The sequence below is a fragment of the Triticum urartu genome, chromosome 3A, assembly GCF_056163025.1.
Source record: "Triticum urartu cultivar PI428250 chromosome 3A, HENAU_Tu73, whole genome shotgun sequence".
Lineage (NCBI taxonomy): Eukaryota > Viridiplantae > Streptophyta > Magnoliopsida > Poales > Poaceae > Triticum > Triticum urartu.
Window position 1 is genome coordinate 15,058,681 of NC_141875.1, and position 26,549 is coordinate 15,085,229.

Here is a 26,549-nt window from a genome sequence, read left to right on the forward strand (position 1 = left end):
TTACAATGAAGTGTAAAAATAGGGTAGGCCCTAGTTACAAAATATTGTGTGACCAGTCAAGGAAACTTAGTCAGTGGAAGTCCTTAACCCTATGTGAAACCCTATGTAGGGATAAAGCATCCGCCCCGGCTGAGCCCCTTAATAAATGACCGTACATATGGGCACACTCGAAAGCTACGGCACACATTCTTAATAAGGACATATCCAACGTTGACTCATAAATTCTCTCCCACATCCATCCGCGGACCAATCCGCGGACACGGATACGGAAGCCGGTCATCCAAGGCTACCCGCATACATTCGATCCCATTTTTTTAACTCCGCATGTTCAATTAGCAGCATATATATATATATATATATATATATATATATATATATATATATATATATATATATATATATATATATATATATATATATATATAGCTCACATGTTCAAATGCACTAGCGGTTCTAATTTAAAAAAGTTCAAATATTACACTCCAACATTGTTGTCCCTCTTAACCGCCCACAGATGCTCATCAATCAGATCTTTCTTCAGTTGCTTGTGAGTTGCTCGATGGTGAATTTAGCTCGGGCAATTCACCAACAGTTCCCGGGCATGGTGAGCATCGTAGGAGCGGATGATACCTGAGCGACGGTTGAAGGAGAGGTGTCGAACGGCTGCGGGGGAGAAGAGGGGGTGTGGGATGGCAGCGGGGCAGAAGCGGCGTGGAGGCTGGTTGTACCGTTGGAGGTGACGGACACGTCGAGTTCCGGCAGGGGTGTGGCATGGCGGCCGGGGTGGTCGAGCGGCGGCGAAGGCAAGGGAGAAACACTGAAGGGGAGGAAATGGGAGGGTGGAGGTGCAGGGTCTGGGAGGGGTTTTGGCTGGGCCAGGGGAGTTAGAGTCCTACATGGCTGCTGTTCATACAGGTTTTTCAGGAAAAGTACGTTTGCAGTGCTCGGCTGACTGGTACATGTCTGCATAGGATGGATAATCATGTCCGTACAGCACCATCCAGACGGTCATGGACGGTTTGAGGGTCCGCTTTGGAGATGACCTAAATAAATAAAGAAGAAAACTATGGAACACTACAGTTTAATCTAATATATTTTTCTTTGTGATTAAAGTATGAGATATAGGCAATGAGCTATATAAAAGTATGCACTGGTGTCAGGGCCATGGTTGAGAAGGAAGGATGAAGAAGGAGACATGCGGAAGGACAACCAAGCTATCATTATGTTACGTATGTGGGAGCTGTGGATGTACCGGAAGACTATCATTTTCGTGGGTGCTACACCATTGCTGGGTCAAAAAAAAAAAACCATCCTTGAGCTGTGTAGTGCAAATGATTGTGAATGAGGGCCGAGCCTGGAAACAAAGCAGGGCTACTGAAGGGAGCTATAGATAACTTCTTTGTTAGGATGTTGTGGTGGATAGAAAAAGAATGTGAGGGACAGTAGAGACTAGCCTTACATACAGGTGAAGTGGACAAGGTGTGCAATTTACATGTAACACCTTGAGGTGGATGGATTCTTACCCCTGTTCTCATGTATTATATGATACAGATGCTTGTGTGTTTGAGAGAGAGAGAGAGAGAGACGCCTTTAACCGGGGCCTGCACGACGGTCGAAGGAGAGGTGTGGAACGACTGCGGGGGAGAAGTAGGGGGTGTGGAATGGCAGCGGGGGAGAAGCGGCGTGGAGGCTGATACGCTGTATGAGAGAGAGAGAGAGAGAGAGAGAGAGAGAGAGAGAGAGAGAGAGAGAGAGAGGCGGTATGCATTGTGCCCCATATATTCACATTCGTGTGATTTCTGGAGAAAACAAATCCACCTATTTTTCGCAACTAGAAATAAAATACCCCCCCCCCCCCCCCCCCCTCCTCAGTCTTGGTTTTCCATGCAGAGAACAAATGAACAGTTGTTTCCACAAAAAACTTGTTGGTAAGGAGCAAAGCTAGCTAAATTTGTCAACGCCTCAATGGGGTCATCTTCATACATTATAGAGTTTACCTGTAAGTACACTTTGATTAGCATCAATTTACTACACGATTTAACAAATCCATTGGGGTCAGCTGACCCCAATGTCATAGTGGTAGCTCTGCCTCGGTACATGATTAACTCTAGTATCTCCTTGCATATTTTTGGATTTTTTTATTCTTATATATTCTTATAAACTCTAGTATCTCGAGGTGCACAAAATTTATAATCCACGCCCAATAGATAGATTATTATTAAATTGATGCAAAGGAAAATTGAAATGGTACTAAAGGAGTGTTAATTAGTTTGGATCGGAGCAAGTAGCTTTTTTTATGAACGGGTCCAAAACATCAGATCAACCCATGTTGGCCTATCCCGACTCCACAAAACCCCCTCCCTAGACCAAACCCTAGCCAGTTCGTTCCTCATTCTCTCATCTGCTCCGCTTACGCTCCCCTCCCCTTGGCTTTGTCCATCGCAACCATGGACGGATTCCGCAACGGCTTCTCGTCCAAACTTGATCCGTGGATAAGGACACCCTCGTGGCGGATTTGAGCGAGGAGCTGACCCTCTGTGTCACCCTTGCCTGGTCGTGGATGGATAGGGGGGAAGCTCGAGCTCCGTGCCCTCACTGATGGTCCGGATAAGGCAGCCCCAGCTCCGTGTCCGACTGCATCGGGTCGTCATGGTCAGCGCCCTCCCTTGTGAGATGGTCGGGCATCCAGTGGCATCCGTCACCTTTGCCCCCTGCTCTTCCCGGTCGGCGCCGTGAGATGGTGTCGGCACCTCAGAGCCCATGACCGTGGTTTCCAAGTCAAACGTGCGGGCACACGAATTCAAGGGGGGGGGGAGACCCCCCTGACGATGTTGTTGTTGGGGAACGTAGTAATTTCAAAAAAATTCCTACGCACACGCAAGATCATGGTGATGCATAGCAACGAGAGGGGAGAGTGTTGTCCACGTACTCTCGTAGACCGAAAGCGGAAGCGTACGGCACCTCCGAGTTCAGCACACGTTCAGCCCGATGACGTCCCTCGAACTCCGATCCAGCCGAGTGTTGAGGGAGAGTTTCGTCAGCACGACGGCGTGGTGGCGATGTTGATGTTCTACCGACGCAGGGCTTCGCCTAAGCACCGCTACAGTATTATCGAGGTGGACTATGGTGGAGGGGGGCACCGCACACGGCTAAAAGATCAAATTGATCAATTGTTGTGTCTCTAGGGTGCCCCCCTGCCCCCGTATATAAAGGAGCAAATGTTGGGGAACGTAGTAATTTCAAAAAATTTCCTACGCACACGCAAGATCATGGTGATGCATAGCAACGAGAGGGGAGAGTGTTGTCTACGTACCCAACGCAGACCGACTGCGGAAGCGCTAAACCGACGTAGAGGAAGTAGTCGTACGTCTTCACGATCCAACCGATCAAGCACCGAAACTACGGCACCTCCGAGTTCGAGCACACGTTCAGCTCAATGACGATCCCCGGACTCCGATCCAGCAAAGTGTCGGGGAAGAGTTCCGTCAGCACGACGGCGTGGTGATGATCTTGATGTACTACAGCAGCAGAGCTTCGCCTAAACTCCGCTACAGTATTATCGAGGAATATGGTGGCAGGGGGCACCGCACACGGCTAAGGAATAGATCACGTGGATCAAATTGTGTGTCTAGAGGTGCCCCCCGCCCCCGTATATAAAGGATCCAAGGGGGAGGGCTGGCCGGCCAAGGAGGAGGGCGCAGGAGAGTCCTACTCCCTCTCGGAGTAGGATTCCCCCCCAATCCTATTCCAACTAGGATTCCCCGAGGGGGAAAGAGAGAGAGGGGGGCCGGCCACCTTCTCCTAGTCCTAATAGGACTAGGGGAGGGGGGAGGTGCGCAGCCACCTTGGGCTGCCCCTTTCTCCTTTCCACTAAAGCCCATTAAGGCCCACATGGCTCCCGGGGGGTTCCGGTAACCTCCCGGTACTCCGGTAAAATCCTGATTTCACCCGGAACACTTTCGATGTCCAAACATAGGCTTCCAATATATCAATCTTTACGTCTCGACCATTTCGAGACTCCTCGTCATGTCCGTGATCACATCCGGTACTCTGAACAACCTTCGGTACATCAAAATGCATAAACTCATTATAACTGTCATCGTAACGTTAAGCGTGCGGACCCTACGGGTTCGAGAACAATGTAGACATGACCGAGACACGTCTCCGGTCAATAACCAATAGCGGGACCTGGATGCCCATATTAGCTCCTACATATTCTACGAAGATCTTTATCGGTCAGAGCGCATAACAACATACGTTGTTCCCTTTGTCATCAGTATGTTACTTGCCCGAGATTCGATCGTCGGTATCCAATACCTAGTTCAATCTCGTTACCGGCAAGTCTTCTTTACTCGTTCCGTAATTCATCATCTCACAACTAACATCTTAGTTATAATGCTTGCAAGGCTTATGTGATGTGCATTACCGAGAGGGCCCCAGAGATACCTCTCCGACAATCGGAGTGACAAAACCTAATCTCGAAATACGCCAACCCAACATCTACCTTTGGAGACACCTGTAATGCTCCTTTATAATCACCCAGTTTCGTTGTGACGTTTGGTAGCACCCAAAGTGTTCCTCCGGCAAACGGGAGTTGCATAATCTCATAGTCATAGGAACATGTATAAGTCATGAAGAAAGCAATAGCAACATACTAAACGATCGGGTGCTAAGCTAATGGAATGGGTCATGTCAATCAGATCATTCAACTAATGATGTGACCTTTTTAATCAAATAACAACTCTTTGTCTATGGTTACGAAACATAACCCTCTTTGATTAACGAGCTAGTCAAGTAGAGGCATACTAGTGACACTCTGTTTGTCTATGTATTCACACATGTATAATGTTTCCGGTTAATACAATTCTAGCATGAATAATAAACATTTATCATGACATAAGGAAATAAATAATAACTTTATTATTGCCACTAGGGCATATTTCCTTCAGTCTCCCACTTGCACTAGAGTCAATAATCTAGATCACATCACCATGTGATTAACATCGATAGTTCACATCATCATGTGATTAACACCCATAGTTCACATCGCCATGTGACCAACACCCAAAGGGTTTACTAGATTCAGTAATCTAGTTCACATCGCTATGTGATTAACACCCAAGGAGTACTAAGGTGTGATCATGTTTTGCTTGTGAGAGAATCTTAGTCAACGGGTCTGCCACATTCTGATCCGCATGTATTTTTGCAAATTTCTATGTCAACAATGCTCTGCATGGAGCTACTCTAACTAATTGTTCCCACTTTCAATATGCATCTAGACCGAGACTTAGAGTCATCTAGATTAGTGTCAAAACTTGCATCGGCGTAACCCTTTACGACGAACCTTTTTTTTCATTTCCATAATCGAGAAACATATCCTTATTCCACTAAGGATAATTTTGACCGCTGTCCAGTGATCTACTCCTAGATCACTATCGTACTCCCTTGCCAAACTCAGTGGTAGGGCATACAATAGATCTGGTATACAGCATGGCATACTTTATAGAACCTATGACTGAGGCATAGGGAATGACTTTCATTCTCTTTCTATCTTCTGCCGTGGTCGGGCTTTGAGTCTTACTCAACTTCACACCTTGTAATACAGGCAAGAACTCTTTCTTTGACTGCTCCATTTTGAACTACTTCAAAATCTTGTCAAGGTATGTACTCATTGAAAAAACTTATCAAGCGTCTTGATCTATCTCTATAGATATTGATACTCAATATGTAAGCAGCTTCACCAGAGTCTTTCTTTGAAAAACTCCTTTCAAAACACTCCTTTATGCTTTGCAGAATAATTCTACATTATTTCCGATCAACAATATGTCATTCACATATACTTATCAGAAATGCTGTAGTGCTCCCACTCACTTTCTTGTAAATACAGGCTTCACCGCAAGTCTGTATAAAACTATATGCTTTGATCAACTTATCAAAGCGTATATTCCAACTCCGAGACTCTTGCACCAGTCCATAGATGGATCGCTGGAGCTTGCATATTTAGTTAACACCTTTAGGATCGACAAAACCTTCTAGTTGCATCATATACAACTCTTCTTTAGTAAATCCATTAAGGAATGCAGTTTTGTTTATCCATTTGCCAGATTTCATAAAACGCGGCAATTGCTAACATGATTCGGACAGACTTAAGCATAGATACGAGTGAGATACTCTCATCGTAGTCAACACCTTGAACTTGTCGAAAACCTTTTGCGACAATTCTAGCTTTGTAGATAGTAACACTACTATCAGCGTCCGTCTTCCCCTTGAAGATCCATTTATTTTCTATGGCTTGCCGATCATCGGGCAAATCCATCAAAGTCCATACTTTGTTCTCATACATGGATCATATCTCAGATTTCATGGCCTCAAACCATTTTGCGGAATCTGGGCTCATCATCGCTTCCTCATAGTTCGTAGGTTCATCATGATCTAGTAGCATGACTTCCAGAAAAAGATTAGCGTACCACTCTGGCATGGATCTTACTCTGGTTGATCTACGAGGTTCAGTAGTATCTTGTTCTGAAGTTTCATGATCATCATCATTAGCTTCCTCACTAACTGGTGTAGGTGTCACAGAAACAGTTTTCTGTGATGTACTACTTTCCAATAAGGGAGCAGGTACAGTTACCTCGTCAAGTTCTACTTTTCTCCCACTCACTTCTTTCGAGAGAAACTCCTTCTCCAGAAAGTTTCAGAATTTAGCAACAAAAGTCTTGCCTTCGGATCTGTGATAGAAGGTGTATCCAATAGTTTCCTTTGGATATCCTATGAAGATGCACTTCTCCGATTTGAGTTTGAGCTTATCAGGATGAAACTTTTTCATATAAGCATCGCAACCCCAAACTTTAAGAAACGACAGCTTAGGTTTCTTGCCAAACCATAGTTCACACGGTGTCGTCTCAACGGATTTAGATGGTGCCCTATTTAACGTGAATGCAGCTGTCTCTAAAGCATAACCCCAAAACGATAGTGGTAGATCGGTAAGAGACATCATAGATTGCACTATATCCAATAAAGCACGATTATGACGTTTGGACACACCATTATGCTGTGGTGTTCCATGTGGCATGAGTTTGTGAAACTATTCCACATTATTTTAATTGAAGACCAAACTCGTAACTCAAATATTTTACCTCTGCGATCATATCGTAGAAACTTTTATTTTCTTGTCACGATGATTTTCCACTTCACTCTGAAATTCTTTGAACTGTTCAAATGTTTCAGACTTATGTTTCATCAAGTAGATATCCCCATATCTGCTCAAATCATCTGTGAAGGTCAGAAAATAATGATACCTGCTGCAAGCCTTAATATTCATCGGACCACATACATCAGTATGTATGATCTCCAACAAATCTGTTGCTTGCTTCATTGTTCCGGAGAACGGCGTTTTAGTCATCTTGCCCAAAAGGCATGGTTCACAAGCATCAAGTGATTCATAATCAAGTGATTCCAAAATCCCATCAGCATGGAGTTTCTTCATGCGCTTTACACCAATATGACCTAAACGGAAGTGCTACAAATAAGTTGCACTATCATTATTAACTTTGCATCTTTTGGTTTCAATATTATGATTATGTGTATCACTACGATCGAGATCCAACGAACTATTTTCATTGGGTGTGTAACCATATAAGGTTTTATTCATGTAAACAGAACAACAATTTATTCTCTTACTTAAATGAATAACCGTATTACAATAAACATGATCAAATCATATTCATGCTCAACGCAAACACCAAATAACACTTATTCAGGTTCAACACTAATCCCGAAAGTATAGGGAGTGTGCGATGATGATCATATCAATCTTGGAACCACTTCCAACACATATCGTCACTTCACCCTTAACTAGTCTCTGTTTATTCTGCAACTCCCGTTTCGAGTTACTAATCTTAGCAACTAAACTAGTATCAAATACTGAGGGGTTGCTATAAACACTAGTAAAGTACACATCAATAACATGTATATCAAATATACTTATGTTCACTTTGCCATCCTTCTTATCTGCCAATCACTTGGGGTAGTTCCGCTTCCAGTGACCAGTCCCTTTGCAGTAGAAACACTTAGTCTCAGGCTTAGGATCAGACTTGGGCTTCTTCACTTGAGCAGCAACTTGCTTGCTGTTCTTCTTGAAGTTCCCCTTCTTCCCTCTGCCCTTTTCTTGAAACTAGTGGTCTTGTCTACCATCAACACTTGATGTTTTTTTCGATTTCTACCTTCGTCAATTTCCGCATTACGAAGAGCTTGGGAATCATTTCTGTTATCCCTTGCATATCATAGTTTATCACAAAGTTCTAGTAACTTGGTGATGGTGACTAGAGAATTCTGTCAATCACTATCTTATCTGGAAGATTAACTCCCACTTGATTCAAGCGATTGTAGTACTCAGACAATCTGAGCACATGCTCACTAGTTGAGCGATTCTCCTCCATCTTTTAGCTATAGAACTTGTTGGAGACTTCATATCTCTCAACTCGGGTATTTGCTTGAAATATTAACTTGAACTCCTGGAACATCTCATATGCTCCATGACGTTCAAAACGTCTTTGAAGTCCTGATTCTAAGCCATTAAGCATGGTGCACTAAACTATCAAGTAGTCATCATATTGAGCTAGCCAAACGTTCATAACGTCTGCATCTGCTCCTGCAATAGGTCCGTCACCTAGCGGTGCATCAAGGACATAATTCTTCTATGCAGCAATGAGGATAAACCTCAGACCACGGATCCAATCCGCATCTTTGCTACTAACATCTTTCAACACAATTTTCTCTAGGAACATATTAAAATAAACACAGGGAAGCAACAACGCGAGCTATTGATCTACAACATGATTTGCAAAATACTACCAGGACTAAGTTCATGATAAATTTAAGTTCAATTTAATCATATTACTTAAGAACTCCCACTTAGATGGACATCCCTCTAATCCTCTAAGTGATCACGTGATCCAAATCAACTAAACCATAACCGATCATCACGTGAGATGGAGTAGTTTTCAATGGTGAACATCGTTATGTTGATCATATCTACTATATGATTCACGCTCGACCTTTCGGTCTCCGTGTTCCGAGGCCATATCTGCATATGCTAGGCTCGTCAAGTTTAACCTGAGTATTCTGCGTGTGCAAAACTGGCTTGCACCCGTTGTAGATGGACGTAGAGCTTATCATACCCGATCATCACGTGGTGTCTGGGCACGACGAACTTTGGCAACGGTGCATACTCAGGGAGAACACTTCTTGATAATTAGTGAGAGATCATCTTAAAATTCTACCGTCAAACTAAGCAAAATAAGATGTATAAAAGATAAACATCATATGCAATCAAAATATGTGACATGATATGGCCATCATCATCTTGCGCCTTTGATCTCCATCTCCAAAGTACTGTCATGATCTCTATCGTCACCGGCATGACACCATGATCTCCATCATCTTGATCTATATCAATGTGTCGTCACATGGTCGTCTCGCCAACTATTTCTCTTGCAACTATTGCTATCGCATAGCGATAAAGTAAAGCAATTATTTGGCGCTTGCATCTTATGCAATATAGAGACAACCATAAGGCTTTTGCCAGTTGCTGATAACAAAACATGATCATCTCATACAACAACTTATATCTCATCACGTTTTGACCATATCACATCACAACATGCCCTGCAAAAACAAGTTAGACGTCCTCTACTTTGTTGTTGCATGTTTTACGTGGCTGCTACGGGCTTAAGCAAGAACCAATCTCACCTACGCATCAAAACCACAACGATAGTTTGTCAAATAGACTCCGTTTTAACCTTCGCAAGGACCGGGCGTAGCCATACTTGGTTCAACTAAAGTTGGAGAAACTGTCACCCGCTAGCCACCTTTGTGCAAAGCACGTCGGGAGAACTGGTCTCGCGTAAGCGTACGCGTAATGTCGGTCCGGGCCGCTTCATCCAACAATACCGCCGAACCAAAGTATGACATGCTGGTAGGCAGTATGACTTATATCGCCCACAACTCACTTGTGTTCTACTCGTGCATATAACATCAACATAAATAACCTAGGCTCGGATGCCACTGTTGGGGAATGTAGTAATTTCAAAAAATTTCCTATGCACACGCAAGATCATGGTGATGCATAGCAACGAGAGGGGAGAGTGTTGTCTACGTACCCAACGCAGACCGACTGCGGAAGCGCTAAACCGACGTAGAGGAAGTAGTCGTACGTCTTCACGATCCAACCGATCAAGCACCGAAACTACGGCACCTCCGAGTTCGAGCACACGTTCATCTCGATGACGATCCCCGGACTCCGATCCAGCAAAGTGTCGGGGAAGAGTTCCGTCAGCACGACGGCGTGGTGACGATCTTGATGTACTACAGCAGCAGGGCTTCGCCTAAACTCCGCTACAGTATTATCGAGGAATATGGTGGCAGGGGGCACCGCACACGGCTAAGGAATAGATCACGTGGATCAACTTGTGTGTCTAGAGGTGCCCCCTGCCCCCGTATATAAAGGATCCAAGGGGGAGGGCTGGCCGGCCAAGGAGGAGGGCGCAGGAGAGTCCTACTCCCTCTGGGAGTAGGATTCCCCCCCCCAATCCTATTCCAACTAGGATTCCCCGAGGGGGAAAGAGAGAGAGGGGGGCCGGCCACCTTCTCCTTGTCCTAATAGGACTAGCGGAGGGGGGAGGTGCGCAGCCACCTTGGGCTGCCCCTTTCTCCTTTCCACTAAAGCCCATTAAGGCCCACATGGCTCCCAGGGGGTTCCGGTAACTTCCCGGTACTCCGGTAAAATCCCGATTTCACCCGGAACACTTCGGATGTCCAAACATAGGCTTCCAATATATCAATCTTTACGTCTCTACCATTTCGAGACTCCTCGTCATGTCCGTGATCACATACGGTACTCCGAACAACCTTCGGTACATCAAAATGCATAAACTCATAATAACTGTCATCGTAACGTTAAGCGTGCGGACCCTACGGGTTCGAGAACAATGTAGACATGACCGAGACACGTCTCCGGTCAATAACCAATAGCGGGACCTGGATGCCCATATTAGCTCCTACATATTCTACGAAGATCTTTATCGGTCAGACCGCATAACAACATACGTTGTTCCCTTTGTCATCGGTATGTTACTTGCCCGAGATTCGATCGTCAGTATCCAATACCTAGTTCAATCTCGTTACCGGCAAGTCTTCTTTACTCGTTCCGTAATACATCATCTCACAACTAACATCTTAGTTATAATGCTTGCAAGGCTTATGTGATGTGCATTACTGAGAGGGCCCCAGAGATACCTCTCCGACAATCGGAGTGGCAAAACCTAATCTCGAAATACGCCAACCCAACATTTACCTTTGGAGACACCTGTAATGCTCCTTTATAATCACCCAGTTACGTTGTGATGTTTGGTAGCACCCAAAGTGTTCCTCCGGCAAACGGGAGTTGCATATTCTCATAGTCATAGGAACATGTATAAGTCATGAAGAAAGCAATAGCAACATACTAAACGATCGGGTGCTAAGCTAATGGAATGGGTCATGTCAATCAGATCATTCAACTAATGATGTGACCTCGTTAATTAAATAACAACTCTTTGTCTATGGTTAGGAAACATAACCATCTTTGATTAACGAGCTAGTCAAGTAGAGGCATACTAGTGACACTCTGTTTGTTTATGTATTCACACATGTATTATGTTTCCGGTTAATACAATTCTAGCATGAATAATAAACATTTATCATGAAATAAGGAAATAAATAATAACTTTATTATTGCCTCTAGGGCATATTTCCTTCAGCAAAGGGGGGTGCGGCCGGCCATAGGAGGAGGTGCGCCGGAGGAGTCCTACTCCCACCGGGAGTAGGACTCCCCCCCCTTTTCCTAGTTGGATTAGGACTTGCGAGGGGGAAGGAGTGGAGGAGAAGGAAGGAAGGGGGGGCGCCGCCCCCCTCTCCTTGTCCTATTCGGACTAGGGGGGAGGGGCGCGCAGCCAGCCCTTGCCTCCTCTCCTCTCTTCCACCTAGGCCCATTAAGTTACCGGGGGGTTCTGGTAACCTCCCGGTACTCCGGTAAAATCCCGATTTCACTCGGAACACTTCCGATATCCAAACATAGGCTTCCAATATATCAATCTTCATGTCTCGACCATTTCGAGACTCCTCGTCATGTCCGTGATCACATCCGGGACTCGGAACAACCTTCGGTACATCAAAACATATAAACTCATAATATAACTGTCATCGTAACGTTAAGCGTGCGGACCCTACGGGTTCGAGAACTATATAGACATGATCGAGACACGTCTCCGTTCAATAACCAATAGCGGAACCTGGATGCTCATATTGGCTCCCACATATTGTACGAAGATCCTTATTGGTCAGACCGCATAACAACATACGGTGTTCCCTTTGTCATTGGTATGTTACTTGCGCGAGATTCGATCGTCGGTATCTCAATACCTAGTTTAATCTCGTTACCGGCAAGTCTCTTTACTCGTTCCGTAATACATCATCCCGCAACTAACTCATTAGTTGCAATGCTTAAGTGATGTGCATTACCGAGAGGGCCCAGAGATACCTCTCCGACAATCGGAGTGACAAATCCTAATCTCGAAATACGCCAACCCAACATGTACCTTCGGAGACACCTGTAGAGCTCCTTTATAATCACCCAGTTACGTTGTGACGTTTGGTAGCACACAATGTGTTCCTCCGGCAAATGGGAGTTGCATAATCTCATAGTCATAGGAACATGTATACGTCATGAACAAAGCAATAGCAACATACTAAACGATCGGGTGCTAAGCTAACGGAATGGGTCATGTCAATCACATCATTCTCCTAATGATGTGACCCCATTAATCAAATGACAACTCATGTCTATGGCTAGGAAACATAACCATCTTTGATCAACAAGCTAGCCAAGTAGAGGCATACTAGTGACACTTTGTTTGTCTATGTATTCACACATGTATTATGTTTCCAGTTAATACAATTCTAGCATGAATAATAAACATTTATCATGATATAAGGAAATAAATAATAACATTATTATTGCCTCTAGGGCATATTTCCTTCAGTCTCCCACTTGCACTAGACTCAATAATCTAGATTACACAGTAATGATTCTAACGCCCATGGAGCCTTGGTGCTGATCATGTTTTTGCTCGTGGAAGAGGCTTAGTCAACGGGTCTGCAACATTCAGATCCGTATGTATCTTGCAAATCTCTATGTCTCCCACCTGGACTAGATCCCGGATGGAATTGAAGCATCTCTTGATGTGCTTGGTTCTCTTGTGAAATCTGGATTCCTTCGCCAAGACTATTGCTCCAGTACTGTCACAAAAGATTTTCATTGGACCCGATGCACTAGGTATGACACCTAGATCGGATATGAACTCCTTCATCCAGACTCCTTAATTTGCTGCTTCTGAAGCAGCTATGTACTCCGCTTCACATGTAGATCCCGCCACGACGCTTTGTTTAGAACTGCACCAACTGATAGCACCACCGTTCAATGTAAACACATATCCAGTTTGCGATTTAGAATCGTCCGGATCAGTGTCAAAGCTTGCATCAACGTAACCATTTACGATAAGCTCTTTGTCACCTCCATAAACGAGAAACATATCCTTAGTCCTTTTTAGGTATTTCAGGATGTTCTTGACCGCTGTCCAGTGATCGACTCCTGGATTACTTTGGTAGCTCCCTGCTAGGCTTATAGCAAGGCACACATCAGGTCTGGTACACAGCATTGCATACATGATAGAGCATATGGCTGAAGCATAGGGAACATCTTTCATTTTCTCTCTATCTTCTGCAGTGGTCGGGCATTGAGTCTTACTCAACTTCACACCATGTAACACAGACAAGAACCCTTTCTTTGCTTGATCCATTTTGAACTTCTTCAAAACTTTGTCAATGTATGTGCTTTGTGAAAGTCCAATTAAGCGTCTTGATCTATCTCTATAGATCTTAGTGCCCAATATATAAGCAGCTTCACCGAGGTCTTTCATTGAAAAACTCTTATTCAAGTATCCCTTTATGCTATCCAGAAATTCTATATCATTTCCAATCAGCAATATGTCATCCACATAAAATATTAGAAATGCTACAGAGCTCCCACTCACTTTCTTGAAAATACAGGCTTCTCCAAAAGTCTATACAAAACCAAATGCTTTGATCACACTATCAAAGCGTTTATTCCAACTCCGAGAGGCTTGCACCAGTCCATAAATGGATCGCTGGAGCTTGCACACTTTGTTAGCTCCCTTTGGATCGACAAAAGCTTCTGGTTGCATCATATACAACTCTTCTTCCAGAAATCCATTCAGGAATGCAGTTTTGACATCCATTTGCCAAATTTCCTAATCATAAAATGCGGCAATTGCTAACATGATTTAGACAAACTTAAGCATCGCTACGGGTGAGAAGGTCTCATCGTAGTCAATCCCTTGAACTTGTCGAAAACCTTTCGCAACAAGTCGAGCTTTGTAGACAGTAACATTACCGTCAGCGTCAGTCTTCTTCTTGAATATCGATTTATTCTCAATTGCTTGCCGATCATCGGGCAAGTCAACCAAAGTCCATGCTTTGTTCTCATACATGGATCCCATCTCAGATTTCATGGCCTCAAGCCATTTTGCGGAATCTGGGCTCACCATCGCTTCTTCATAGTTCATAGGTTCATCATGATCTAGTAGCATGATTTCCAGAACAAGATTACTGTACCACTCTGGTGTAGATATTACTCTGGTTGATCTATGAGGTTCAGTAGTAATTTGATCTGAAGTTTCATGATCATCATCATTAACTTCCTCACTGATTGGTGTAGGTGTCACAGAAACCGGTTTCTGTGATGAACTACTTTCCAATAAGGGAGCAGGTACAGTTACCTCATCAAGTTCTACTTTCCTCCCACTCACTTCTTTCGAGAGAAAATCCTTCTCTAGAAAGTTTCTGAATTTAGCAATAAAAGTCTTGCCTTCGCATCTGTGATAGAAGGTGTACCCAACAGTCTCCTTTGGGTATCCTATGAAGACACATTTCTCCGATTTGGGTTCGAGCTTATCAGGTTGAAGCTTTTTCACATAAGCATCGCAGTCCCAAACTTTTAGAAACGACAACTTTGGTTTCTTGCCAAACCACAGTCCATAAGGCGTCGTCTCAACGGATTTCGATGGTGCCCTATTTAATGTGAATGCGGCCGTCTCTAAAGCATAACCCCGGAATGATAGCGGTAAATCAGTAAGAGACATCATAGATCGCACCATATCTAGTAAAGTACGATTACGACGTTCGGACACACCATTACGTTGTGGTGTTCCGGGTGGCGTGAGTTGCGAAACTATTCCGCATTGTTTCAAATGTACACCAAACTCGTAACTCAAATATTCTCCTCCACGATCAGATCGTAGAAACTTTATTTTCTTGTTACGATGATTTTCAACTTCACTCTGAAATTCTTCGAACTTTTCAAATGTTTCAGACTTATGTTTCATTAAGTAGATATACCCATATCTTCTTAAGTCATCTTTGAAGGTGAGAAAATAACGATATCCGCCACGAGCCTCAACATTCATCGGACCACATACATCTGTATGTATGATTTCCAACAAATCTGTTGCTCTCTCCATAGTACCGGAGAACGGCGTTTTAGTCATCTTGCCCATGAAGCATGGTTCGCAAGTACCAAGTGATTCATAATCAAGTGGTTCCAAAAGTCCATCAGTATGGAGTTTCTTCATGCGCTTTACATCGATATGACCTAAACGGCAGTGCCACAAATAATTTGCACTATCATTATCAAATCTGCATCTTTTGGGTTCAACATTATGAATATGTGTGTCACTACCATCGAGATTCAATAAGAATAGACCACTCTTCAAGGGTGCATGACCATAAAAGATATTACTCATATAAATAGAACAACCATTATTCTCTGATTTCAATGAATAACTGTCTCGCATCAAACAAGATCCAGATATAATGTTCATGCTCAACGCTGGCACCAAATAATAATTACTTAGGTCTAATACTAATCCCGAAGGTAGATGTAGAGGTAGCGTGCCGACCGCGATCACATCAACTTTGGAACCATTTCCCACGCGCATCGTCACCTCGTCCTTAGCCAATCTTCGCTTAATCCGTAGCCCCTGTTTTGAGTTGCAAATATTAGCAACAGAACCAGTATCAAATACCAAGGTGCTACTGCGAGCATTAGTAAGGTACACATCAATAACATGTATATCACATATACCTTTGTTCACCTTGCCATCCTTCTTATCTGCCAAATACTTGGGGCAGTTCCGCTTCCAGTGACCAGTTTGCTTGCAGTAGAAGCACTCAGTTTCAGGCTTAGGTCCAGACTTGGGTTTCTTCTCTTGAGCAGCAACTTGCTTGCTGTTCTTCTTGAAGTTCCCCTTCTTCTTTCCTTTGCCCTTTTTCTTGAAACTAGTGGTCTTGTTGACCATCAACACTTGATGCTCCTTCTTGATTTCTACCTCCGCAGCCTTTAGCATTGCGAAGAGCTCGGGAATTGTCTTATCCATCCCTTGCATGTTATAGTTCATCACGAAGCTCTTGTAGCTTGGTGGCAGTGATTGGAGAATTCTGTCAGTGACGCTATCATCCAGAAGATTAACTCCCAGTTGAATCAAGTGATTATTATACCCAGACATCTTGAGTATATGCTCACTGACAGAACTATTCTCCTCCATCTTGCAGCTATAGAACTTATTGGAGACTTCATATCTCTCAATCCGGGCATTTTCTTGAAATATTAACTTCAACTCCTGGAACATCTCATATGCTCCATGATGTTCAAAACGTCGTTGAAGACCCGGTTCTAAACCGTAAAGCATGGCACACTGAACTATCGAGTAGTCATCAGCTTTGCTCTGCCAGACGTTCATAACATCTGGTGTTGCTCCTGCAGCAGGCCTGGCACCCAGTGGTGCTTTCAGGACGTAATTCTTCTGTGCAACTGTGAGGATAATCCTCAAGTTACGGACCCAGTCCGTGTAATTGCTACCATCATCTTTCAAGTTTGCTTTCTCAAGGAACGCATTAAAATTCAACGGAACAACAGCATGGGCCATCTATCTACAATCAACATAGACAAGCAAGATACTATCAGGTACTAAGTTCATGATCAATTTAAGTTCAACTAATCATATTACTTAAGAACTCCCACTTAGATAGACATCCCTCTAATCCTCTAAGTGATCACGTGATCCAAATCAACTAAACCATGTCCGATCATCACGTGAGATGGAGTAGTTTCAATGTTGAACATCACTATGTTGATCATATCTACTATATGATTCACGCTCGACCTTTCGGTCTCCATGTTTCGAGGCCATATCTGTTATATGCTAGGCTCGTCAAGTTTAACCTGAGTATTCTGCGTGTAAAATTGTTTTGCACCCGTTGTATTTGAACGTAGAGCCTATCACACCCGATCATCACATGGTGTCTCAGCACGAAGAACTTTCGCAACGGTGCATACTCAGGGAGAACACTTATACTTTGATAATTTAGTGAGGGATCATCTTATAATGCTACCGTCAATCAAAGCAAGATAAGATGCATAAAGGATAAACATCACATGCAATCAATATAAGTGATATGATATGGCCATCATCATCTTGTGCTTGTGATCTCCATCTCCGAAGCACCTCCATGATCACCATCGTCACCGGCGCGACACCTTGATCTCCATCGTTGTATCGTTGTCGTCTCGCCAATCTTATGCTTCTACGACTATCGCTACCGCTTAGTGATAAAGTAAAGCATTACAGGGCGATTGCATTGCATACAATAAAGCGACAACCATATGGCTCCTGCCAGTTGCCGATAACTCGGTTACAAAACATGATCATATCATACAATAAAATTTAGCATCATGTCTTGACCATATCACATCACAACATGCCCTGCAAAAACAAGTTAGACGTCCTCTACTTTGTTGTTGCAAGTTTTACGTGGCTGCTACGGGCTTAGCAAGAACCGTTCTTACCTACGCATCAAAAAGCACAATGATAGTTTGTCAAATTGGTGTTGTTTTAACCTTCGCAAGGACCGGGCGTAGCCACACTCGGTTCAACTAAAGTTGGAGAAACTGACACCCGCCAGCCACCTGTGTGCAAAGCATGTCGGTAGAACCAGTCTCACGTAAGCGTACGCGTAATGTCGGTCCGGGCCGCTTCATCCAACAATACCGCCGAACTAAAGTATGACATGCTGGTAAGCAGTATGACTTATATCGCCCACAACTCACTTGTGTTCTACTCGTGCATATAACATCAATGCATAAAACCTAGCTCGGATGCCACTATTGGGGAACGTAGTAATTTCAAAAAAATTCCTACGCACACGCAAGATCATGGTGATGCATAGCAACGAGAGGGGAGAGTGTTGTCCACGTACCCTCGTAGACCGAAAGCGGAAGCGTTAGCACAACGCGGTTGATGTAGTCGTACATCTTCACAATCCGACCGATCAAGTACCGAACGTACGGCACCTCCGAGTTCAGCACACGTTCAGCCCGATGACGTCCCTCGAACTCTGATCCAGCCGAGTGTTGAGGGAGAGTTTCGTCAGCACGACGGCGTGGTGACGATGTTGATGTTCTACCGACGCAGGGCTTCGCCTAAGCACCGCTACAGTATTATCGAGGTGGACTATGGTGGAGGGGGGCACCACACACGGCTAAAAGATCAACTTGATCAATTGTTGTGTCTCTAGGGTGCCCCCCTGCCCCCTTATATAAAGGGGCAAGGGGGGTGCGGCCAGCCATAGGAGGAGGCGCGCCGGAAGGGGTGGAGGAGAAGGAAGGAAGGGGGGCGCCGCCCCCCTCTCCTTGTCCTATTCGGACTAGGGGGAGGGGCGCGCGGCCAGCCCTTGCCTCCTCTCCTCTCTTCCACCTATGCCCATTTAAGGCCCATTAAGTTACCGGGGGGTTCCGGTAACCTCTCGGTACTCCGATAAAATCCCGATTTCATCCGGAACACTTCCGATATCCAAACATAGGCTTCCAATATATCAATCTTCATGTCTCGACCATTTCGAGACTCCTCGTCATGTCCGTGATCACATCCGGGACTCGGAACAACCTTTGGTACAACAAAACATATAAACTCATAATATAACTGTCATCGTAACGTTAAGCGTGCGGACCCTATGGGTTCGAGAACTATGTAGACTTGATCGAGACACGTCTCCGGTCAATAACCAATAGCGGAACCTAGATGCTCATATTGGCTCCCACATATTCTACGAAGATCTTTATCGGTCAGACCGCATAACAACATACGTTGTTCCCTTTCTCATCGGTATGTTACTTGCCCGAGATTCGATCGTCGGTATCTCAATACCTAGTTTAATCTCGTTACCGGCAAGTCTCTTTACTCGTTCCGTAATGCATCATCCCGCAACTAACTCATTAGTTGCAATGCTTGCAAGGCTTAAGTGATGTGTATTACCGAGAGGGCCCAGAGATACCTCTCCGACAATCGGAGTGACAAATCCTAATCTCGAAATACGCCAACCCAACATGTACCTTCGGAGACACCTGTAGAGCTCCTTTATAATCACCCAGTTATGTTGTGACGTTTGGTAGCACACAAAGTGTTCCTCGGGCAAACAGGAGTTGCATAATCTCATAGTCATAGGAACATGTATAAGTCATGAAGAAAGCAATAGCAACATACTAAACGATCGGGTGCTAGGCTAACAGAATGGGTCATGTCAATCACATCACTCTCCTAATGATGTGGTCACGTTAATCAAATGACAACTCATGTCTATGGCTAGGAAACATAACCATCTTTGATCAACAAGCTAGTCAAGTAGAGGCATACTAGTGACACTTTGTTTGTCTATGTATTCACACATGTATTATGTTTCCGGTTAATATATACAATTCTAGCATGAATAATAAACATTTATCATGATATAAGGAAATAAATAATAACTTTATTATTGCCTCTAGGGCATATTTCCTTCAGTTGTTTCTTCTCAACAGTGATTAGATTTTTCCTAACCGCGCGTGCTCCCTAAATGATTTGCCCCCCCCCCTCTTATGCCTGTCTTTGTAATGTAACGTGTAGCCCTCCCAAGCCCATCCCATATACATCATATTATTGGCAAAGTACAATTTCTAGCAAAAGAAGGAAAGCCCAGCCTAGAAGGTACTGGGTCAAGTCACGCACGCACGAACGCACGCATAGGTTCCTGGCTACTATTACGAGATCGACGTCTCATGCCCGGTCGTCCGGTGCCTGCTGCTCCGTGGGGAGCTTCTAGGGCAGTTCCAGATCCATCGATGTCCAGCTTCCTATCTATCAATCCACAGCTTGCATGGACGCACAACCAATCTGCCGGCCACATAGCCAACAAGAGGGGCAACAAGGGCACGGAAAAAATGGTTTGGTTACTCTCGTCTCGTCTCTCATTTACATTACTTAGTCCATGACTTGTGCTTTAAGATTGGATTAACACTTGTGCTTAGATCTATACATGATTTGATCTGTAGAACCTAGAAAACCGTGAGACAAGGTTTGCATTGGTTATCCCCTCCTGTAGTACAAAGATTTAGTTTACATCTGAATTGGTTTTTGCATTTGCTTTATGGAAAATTTTAATAAAACTTCAATTGCTTATAGCAGACGCCATTTTTCTTCACTTGATTAGGATATAGTTCATCAACCTAGGCTATTGCCTAACTGGAAAAACCTAGGCTATTGTCTCTCCATGATCATTTTATAAGTCTCCACACTGAAGGTAAATCCCCCCCCCCCATATGTTAGAATCCTGGCTCCGTCCCTGCGTGCGGGCAACTCGCCGCGTGAGGCAGGCGGTCCGGGTGCGCGAACGTATAAGTTAGAGTGAAAAGATAAGCGAGAGGGAGCATGGGTGAGCCAGGCCACGTGGCGCAAGTGAACAGCGCAAGCCATAGACGGTTGGCCGATTCACAACCTTTCCCTTGACAGAACCCATAATTCCACATTTCTGTGACTTGCTCTTTTCTTTAGACAACATACAATATATAGTGACGGAACGGAACATGTGTCAAGTCAGATGTACCAACAAACATGCATGCAAGGTTCCTTTAATGATCAAACATTGTCTCTCTCAAAATACACTTTTGCCACGCTATATTAATGTCGCAACCACACACGATACAACATGAGAACCATTGCTGGGGCAAACAACACAACCATACCCAAAAGAAAAGAAACAGAAAACAATGCTGACACCCGCGGATAAAAAAAAACAGAAATGACTCTCAGTCGTTGCGTCCTCTGCGCAGTATTCCCACCATGATCCTAGCACTCTGATTCGCCGTGTACCAAGCAGCACCTCCAAGAAGGACAGTGACAACGACGACACTGCTACCTGGACAGGTCCTAGGGTTTTCCTCGATACGCTCTGAGGAGTTGGAAGAGGTACACCAGACGCCCTTCGGGAAGGAGGGAAGACACTCTCAAGGGTCACCGGTCGGTGTCAAAATGACAAGGATATCTCCCGACCCCCAAAACCCCACCTCCCGGACAATAAGAGGCGCTCCACCAATCATGCCATCTACCAACATACGCCACCACGGTCTTGCTGTCACCATCGTCGTCTCACCATGGACAACATAGCAGGGCCGGCCAGACCGAGACGAAGCAGCCTTACACAAGGTCCAACAGGGTCACAACCATGTGGGACGGAACAACCTCCACCGTCATAGACGATAGCGGTCCGGACACGACGACAAGAGCACACCGAGCCATTGGTACCGGAGGGCAGGAGCAGCAACGTCACCTGGAGGACGTCTTCCACCGCCAACGGCGGGTGCCGACCGGACACGACAGTAGGGACACACAAGGCCAAACAAGCCCGGTCGAGCCCCGGGGGCTCGTAAAGTCCCCGCCTCCATGCTGTTGCACGTAGGCCGCCACCGCCGCTACCCTCTTGATCAACCCATAAGCTCGGTTGGACACAGACATGTTGGGGAACGTTGCAGAAAATAAAAATTTTCTACGCTTCACCAAGATCAATCTATGGAGTGATCTAGCAACGAGGGAGAGGAGTGCATCTACATACCCTTGTAGATCGCGAGCGGAAGCGTTCAAGTGAACGGGGTTGATGGAGTCGTACTCGCCGTGATCCAAATCACCGATGATCAAATGCTGAACGGATAGCACCTCCGCCTTCAACACACATACGGTTGGGGAAGACGTCTCCTCCTTCTTGATCCAGCAAGGGGGAGGGAGAGGTTGATGGAGACCCAGCAGCACAACGGCATGGTGGTGGAAGTAGCGGGATCCCGGCTGGGCTTCGCGAAGCGCAAGCGGGGAGGAGAGGTGTTACGGAGGGAGAGGGAGGCGCCAGGAGCAAGGGTGCGGCTGCCCTCCCTCCCCCCTCTTTATATAGGCCCCTAGGGGGGGCGCCGGCCCTAGGAGATGCATCTCCAAGGGGGGCGGCGGCCAAGGGGGGTGGCTTGCCCCCCAAGCCAAGTGGGGCGCCCCCACCCCTAGGGTTTCCCAACCCTAGGCACAGGGGAGGCCCAAGGGGGGCTCACCAGCCCACCCGGGGCTGGTTCCCCTCCCACTTCAGCCCACGGGGCCCTTCGGGATAGGTGGCCCCACCAGGTGGACCCCCGGGACCCTTCCGGTGGTCCCGGTACAATACCGATTACCCCCGAAACTTTCCCGATGGCCGAAACTTGACTTCCTATATATAAATCTTTACCTCCGGACCATTTCGGAACTCCTCGTGACATCCAGGATCTCATCCGGGACTCCGAACAACTTTCGGGTTACCGCATACTATTATCTCTACAACCCTAGCATCACCGAACCTTAAGTGTGTACACCCTACGGGTTCGGGAGACACGCAGACATGACCGAGACAACTCTCCGGTCAATAGCCAACAGTGGGATCTAGATACCCATGTTGGCTCCCACATGCTCCTCGATGATCTCATCGGATGACCCACGATGTCGAGGATTCAATCAATCTCATATACAATTCCCTTTGTCAATCGGTACGTTACTTGCTCGAGATTCGATCGTCGGTATCCCAATACCTCATTCAATCTCGTTACCGGCAAGTCACTTTACTCGTACCGTAATGCATGATCCCGTGACCAAACACTTGGTCACATTGAGCTCATTATGATGATGCATTACCGAGTGGGCCCAGAGATACCTCTCCATCATACGGAGTGACAAATCCCAGTCTCGATCCGTGTCAACCCAACAGATACTTTCGGGGATGCCTGTAGTATACCTTTATAGTCACCCAGTTACGTTGTGACGTTTGGCACACCTAAAGCACTCCTACGGCATCTGGGAGTTACACGATCTCATGGTCTAAGGAAATGATACTTAACATTGGAAAAGCTTTAGCAAACGAACTAAACGATCTTGTGCTAGGCTTAGGATTGGTTCTTGTCCATCACATCATTCTCCTAATGATGTGATCCCGTTATCAATGACATCTAATGCCCATAGTCAGGAAACCATGACTATCTGTTGATCAACGAGCTAGTCAACTAGAAGCTTACTAGGGACATGTTGTGGTCTATGTATTCACACATGTATTACGATTTCCGGATAACACAATTATAGCATGAACAATAGACAATTATCATGAACAAGGAAATATAATAATAATCATTTTATTATTGCCTCTAGGGCATATTTCCAACAGTCTCCCACTTGCACTAGAGTCAATAATCTAGTTACATTGTGATGAATCGAACACCCATAGAGTTCTGGTGTTGATCATGTTTTGCTCGTGGAAGAGGTTTAGTCAACGGATCTGCGACATTCAGATCCGTATGTACTTTGCAAATATCGATGTCTCCATCTTGAACATTTTCACGAATGGAGTTGAAGCGACGGTTGATGTGCTTGGTCTTCTTGTGAAACCTAGGCTCCTTGGCAAGTGCAATAGCTCCAGTGTTTTCACAGAAGAGAGCGATTGGCCCCGACGCATTGGGTATGACTCCTAGGTCGGTGATGAACTCCTTCATCCAGATTGCTTCATGCGCTGCCTCCGAGGCTGCCATGTACTCCGCTTCACATGTAGATCCCGCCACGACGCTTTGCTTGCAACTGCACCAGCTTACTGCCCCACCATTCAAAATAAACACGTATCCGGTTTGTGACTTGGAGTCATCCAGATCTGTGTCGAAGCTAGCGTCGACGTAACCCTTTACGACGAGCTCTTCGTCACCTCCATATACGAGAAACATGTCCTTAGTCCTTTTCAGGTACTTCAGGATGTTCTTGACCGCTGTCCAGTGTTCCATGCCAGGATTACTTTGGTACCTTCCTACCAAACTTATGGCAAGGTTTACATCAGGTCTGGTACCTTCCTACCAAACTTATGACAAGTCAAGCCTTATAGATGGTGACATTACCATCCGCGTCCGTCTTCTTCTTAAAGATCCATTTATTCTCTATCGCTCGCCGATCATCGGGCAAGTCTGTCAAAGTCCACACTTTGTTTTCATACATGGATCCTATCTCGGATTGCATGGCTTCAAGCCATTTGTAGGAATCTAGGCCCGCCATTGCTTCTTCAAAGTTCGAAGGTTCACCGTTGTCTAACAACATGATTTCCAGGACAGGGTTGCCGTACCACTCTGGTGCGGAACGTGTCCTTGTGGACCTACGAAGTTCAGTAGCAACTTGATCTGAAGTTTCATGATCATCATCATTAACCTCCTCTCTAATCGGTGGAGGCACCATAGAAACATTTTCTTGAGCTGCGCTACTCTCCGGTTCAAGAGGTAATACTTCATCAAGTTCCACTTTCCTCCCACTTACTTCGTTCAAGAGGAACTCTTTCTCTAGAAAGGACCCATTCTTGGCAACAAAGATCTTGCCTTAGGATCTGAGGTAGAAGGTATACCCAATGGTTTCCTTAGGGTATCCTATGAAGACGCATTTTTCCGACTTGGGTTCGAGCTTTTCAGGTTGATGTTTCCTGACATAAGCATCGCATCCCCAAACTTTTAGAAACGACAGCTTAGGTTTCTTCCCAAACCATAATTCATATGGTGTCGTCTCAACGGATTTAGATGGTTCCCTATTTAAAGTGAATGTAGCTGTCTCTAGAGCGTATCCCCAAAATGATAGCGGTAAATCAGTGAGTGACATCATAGATCGCACCATATCCAATAGAGTGCGATTACGACGTTCGGACACACCGTTACGCTAAGGTGTTCCAGGCGGCGTGATTTGTGAAACGATTCCACATTTCCTTAAGTGCGTACCAAATTTGTGACTTAAATATTCTCCCCCACGATCTGATCGTAATCATTTTATCTTTTGGTCACGTTAATTCTCTACCTCATTCTGAAATTCCTTGAACTTTTCAAAGGTCTCAGACTTGTGTTTCATCAAATAGACATACCCATATCTACTTAAGTCATCAGTGAGAGTGAGAACATAACGATAGCCACCGCAAGCCTCAACGCTCATTGGACCACACAAATCAGTATGTATAATTTCCAATAAGTTGATTGCTCGCACCATTGTTCCGGAGAACGGAGTCTTGGTAATTTTACCCATGAGGCATGGTTCGCACGTGTCAAATGATTCGAAATCAAGAGACTCCAAAAGTCCATCTGTATGGAGCTTCTTCATGCGTTTGACACCTATGTGACCAAGGCGGTAGTGCCACAAGTATGTGGGACTATCATTATCAACCTTACATCTTTTGGTATTCACACTATGAATATGTGTAACATTACGTTCGAGATTCATTAAGAATAAACCATTCACCAGCGGGGCATGACCTCAAAACATATCTCTCATATAAATAGAACAACCATTATTCTCGGATTTAAATGAGTAGCCATCTCGCATCAAACGAGATCCAGATACAATGTTCATGCTCAAAGCTGGCACGAAATAACAATTATTGAGGTTCAAAACTAATCCCGTAGGTAAATGTAGAGGTAGCGTGCCGACGGCGATCACATCGACCATGGAACCATTCCCGACGTGCATCGTCACCTCGTCCTTCGCCAGTCTTCGTTTATTCCGCAGCTCCTATTTTGAGTTACAAATATGAGCAACCGCACCGGTATCAAATACCCAGGAGCTACTATGAGTACTGGTAATGTACACATCAATTACATGTATATCACATATACCTTTAGTGTTGCCGGCCTTCTTGTCTGCTAAGTATTTGGGGCAGTTCCGCTTCGAGTGTCCCTTTCCCTTGCAATAAAAGCGCTCAGTTTCAGGCTTGGGTCCATTCTTCGGCTTCTTCCCGGCAACTGGCTTACCGGGCGCGGCAACTCCCTTGCTGTCCTTCTTCTTAGCCTTGCCTTTCTTGAACTTAGTGGTTTTATTCACCATCAACACTTGATGTTCCTTTTTGATCTTCACCTCCGCTGATTTAAGCATTGAATATACCTCATGAATGGTCTTTTCCATCCCCTGCATATTGAAGTTCATCACAAAGCTCTTGTAGCTTGGTGGGAGCGACTGAAGGATTCTGTCAACGACCGCGTCATCCGGGAGATTAACTCCCAGCTG

The 26,549-nt window shown here is 45.0% G+C and overlaps 1 pseudogene; it reads right to left on the reverse strand.

Moving 5' to 3' along the window:
• The window catches only part of LOC125546493 (E3 ubiquitin-protein ligase SINA-like 7), a 40,454-nt pseudogene that overhangs the window by 1,012 nt on the left and 12,893 nt on the right, over positions 1-26,549 (reverse strand).